We start from the raw sequence: 4193 nt of genomic DNA on the forward strand, positions 1-4193 counted from the left end.
GCCATCAAAAAGGGGAATTTTTTTAGAAATGTTGACTTAAGTCTCCGTTTCGACTCCAATATATTCATTTACCCATGAGATCTCTTGGGGAAAAATATCGAACGAGTTGAACACGAGGGTAATACATTTCGGAGAAAGTAGTGAAATCTCCAATTCCCCAAAGGGTACCCCTTTCAGAAATCTTCGATTTCTCTAATATGGATTCGAGCAATGTTTTGATAGTGAATCCTAAAGAATATGCGAGGGTCATGGGCACAAAATTTGTAGTCCTATGTCTTAGGGTTCTATGTATAAAGTTTCGTACGAATCCGAGGTGTGTTGAGGGTGAAACACTCAAAATACTGAGAGATGTACGAATATAAGGAAAAAACTTTCGAAAATTGCCATCAAAAAGGGGAATTTTTTTAGAAATGTTGACTTAAGTCTCAGTTTCGACTCCAATATATTCATTTACCCATGAGATCTCTTGGGGAAAAATATCGAACGAGTTGAACACGAGGGTAATACATTTCGGAGAAATTATGGAAATCTCCAATTCACCAAAGGGGTACCCCTTTCAGAAATCTTCGATTTCTCTAATATGGATCCGTGCAATGTTTTGATAGTGAATACTAAAGAATATGCGAGGGTCATGGGCACAAAAGTTCTTGCCCTATGTCTTAGGATTTGATGTATAAAGTTTCGTACGAATCCGAGGTGTGTTGAGGGTGAAACAGTCAAAATACTGAGAGATGTACGAATATAAGGAAAAAACTTGCGAAAATTGCCATCAAAAAGGGGAATTTTTTTAGAAATGTTGACTTAAGTCTCCGTTTCGACTCCAATATATTCATTTACCCATGAGATCTCTTGGGGAAAAATATCGAACGAGTTGAACACGAGGGTAATACATTTCGGAGAAATTAGTGAAATCTCCAATTCACCAAAGGGGGTACCCCTTTCAGAAATCTTCAATTTCTCTAATATGGATCCGTGCAATGTTTTGATAGTGAATACTAAATAATATGCGAGGGTCATGGGCACAAAAGTTCTTGCCCTATGTCTTAGGATTTGATGTATAAAGTTTCGTACGAATCTGAGGTGTGTTGAGGGTGAAAACAGTCAAAATACTGAGAGATGTACGAATATAAGGAAAAAACTTTCGAAAATTGCCATCAAAAAGGGGAATTTTTTTAGAAATGTTGACTTAAGTCTCCGTTTCGACTCCAATATATTCATTTACCCATGAGATCTCTTGGGGAAAAATATCGAACGATTTGAACACGAGGGTAATACATTTCGGAGAAATTATGGAAATCTCCAATTCACCAAAGGGGTACCCCTTTCAGAAATCTTCGATTTCTCTAATATGGATCCGTGCAATGTTTTGATAGTGAATACTAAAGAATATGCGAGGGTCATGGGCACAAAATTTCTTGCCCTATGTCTTAGGATTTGATGTATAAAGTTTCGTACGAATCCGAGGTGTGTTGAGGGTGAAACAGTCAAAATACTGAGAGATGTACGAATATAAGGAAAAAACTTGCGAAAATTGCCATCAAAAAGGGGAATTTTTTTAGAAATGTTGACTTAAGTCTCCGTTTCGACTCCAATATATTCATTTACCCATGAGATCTCTTGGGGAAAAATATCGAACGAGTTGAACACGAGGGTAATACATTTCGGAGAAATTAGTGAAATCTCCAATTCACCAAAGGGGTACCCCTTTCAGAAATCTTCAATTTCTCTAATATGGATCCGTGCAATGTTTTGATAGTGAATACTAAAGAATATGCGAGGGTCATGGGCACAAAAGTTCTTGCCCTATGTCTTAGGATTTGATGTATAAAGTTTCGTACGAATCTGAGGTGTGTTGAGGGTGAAAACAGTCAAAATACTGAGAGATGTACGAATATAAGGAAAAAACTTTCGAAAATTGCCATCAAAAAGGGGAATTTTTTTAGAAATGTTGACTTAAGTCTCCGTTTCGACTCCAATATATTCATTTACCCATGAGATCTCTTGGGGAAAAATATCGAACGAGTTGAACACGAGGGTAATACATTTCGGAGAAATTAGTGAAATCTCCAATTCACCAAAGGGGTACCCCTATCAGAAATCTTCGATTTCTCTAATATGGATCCGTGCAATGTTTTGATAGTGAATCCTAAATAATATACGAGGGTCATGGGCACAAAAGATCTAGGCCTATGTCTTAGGATTTGATGTATAAAGTTTCGTACGAATCCGAGGTGTGTTGAGGGTGAAAACAGTCAAAATACTGAGAGATGTACGAATATACGGAAAAAACTTTCAAAAATTGCCATCAAAAAGGGGAATTTTTTTAGAAATGTTGACTTAAGTCTCCGTTTCGACTCCAATATATTCATTTACCCATGAGATCTCTTGGGGAAAAATATCGAACGAGTTGAACACGAGGGTAATACATTTCGGAGAAATTAGTGAAATCTCCAATTCCCCAAAGGGGTACCCCTTTCCGAAATCTTCGATTTCTCTAATATGGATTCGAGCAATGTTTTGATAGTGAATCCTAAAGAATATGCGAGGGTCATGGGCACAAAATTTGTAGGCCTATGTCTTAGGGTTCTATGTATAAAGTTTCGTACGAATCCGAGGTGTGTTGAGGGTGAAACAGACAAAATACTGAGAGATGTACGAATATAAGGAAAAAACTTTCGAAAATTGCCATCAAAAAGGGGAATTTTTTTAGAAATGTTGACTTAAGTCTCCGTTTCGACTCCAATATATTCATTTTTCCATGAGATCTCTTGGGGAAAAATATCGAACGAGTTGAACACGAGGGTAATACATTTCAGAGAAATTATGGAAATCTCCAATTCACCAAAGGGGTACCCCTTTCAGAAATCTTCGATTTCTCTAATATGGATCCGTGCAATGTTTTTATTGTGAATACTAAAGAATATGCGAGGGTCATGGGCACAAAAGTTCTAGCCCTATGTCTTAGGATTTAATGAATAAAGTTTCGTACGAATCCGAGGTGTGTTGAGGGTGAAAACTGTCAAAATACTGAGAGATTTACGAATATAAGGAAAAAACTTGCGAAAATTGCCATCAAAAAGGGGAATTTTTTTAGAAATGTTGACTTAAGTCTCCGTTTCGACTCCAATATATTCATTTACCCATGAGATCTCTTGGGGAAAAATATCGAACGAGTTGAACACGAGGGTCATACATTTCGGAGAAATTAGGGAAATCTCCAATTCACCAAAGGGGTACCCCTTTCAGAAATCTTCGATTTCTCTAATATGGATCTGTGCAATGTTTTGATAGTGAATACTAAAGAATATGCGAGGGTCATGGGCACAAAAGTTCTTGCCCTATGTCTTAGGATTTGATGTATAAAGTTTCGTACGAATCCGAGGTGTGTTGAGGGTGAAAACAGTCAAAATACTGAGAGATTTACGAATATAAGGAAAAAACTTGCGAAAATTGCCACCAAAAAGGGGAATTTTTTTTGAAATGTTGACTTAAGTCTCCGTTTCGACTCCAATATATTCATTTACCCATGAGATCATTTAGGGAAATATATCGAACGAGTTGAACACGAGGGTAATACATTTCGGAGAAATTAGTGAAATCTCCAATTCACCAAAGGGGTACCCCTTTCAGACATCTTCGATTTCTCTAATATGGATTCGAGCAATGATTTGATAGTGAATCCTAAATAATATGCGAGGGTCATGGGCACAAAATTTGTAGGCCTATGTCTTAGAGTTCTATGTATAAAGTTTCGTATGAATCCGAGGTGTGTTGAGGGTGAATACAGTCAAAATACTGAGAGATTTACGAATATAAGGAAAAAACTTGCGAAAATTGCCATCAAGAAGGGGTATTTTTTTAGAAATGTTGACTTAAGTCTCCGTTTCGACTCCAATATATTCATTTACCCATGAGATCTCTTGGGGAAAAATATCGAACGAGTTGAACACGAGGGTAATACATTTCGGAGAAATTAGTGAAATCTCCAATTCCCCAAAGGGGTACCCCTTTCAGAAATCTTCGATTTCTCTAATATGGATTCGAGCAATTTTTTGATAGTGAATAATAAATAATATGCGAGGGTCATGGGCACAAAAGTTCTAGGCCTATGTCTTAGGGTCCTATGTATAAAGTTTCGTACGAATCCGAGGTTTGTTAAGGGTGAAACAGTCAAAATACTGAGAGATGTACGA

Source organism: Humulus lupulus, chromosome 3 (genome assembly GCF_963169125.1).
Source record: "Humulus lupulus chromosome 3, drHumLupu1.1, whole genome shotgun sequence".
Lineage (NCBI taxonomy): Eukaryota > Viridiplantae > Streptophyta > Magnoliopsida > Rosales > Cannabaceae > Humulus > Humulus lupulus.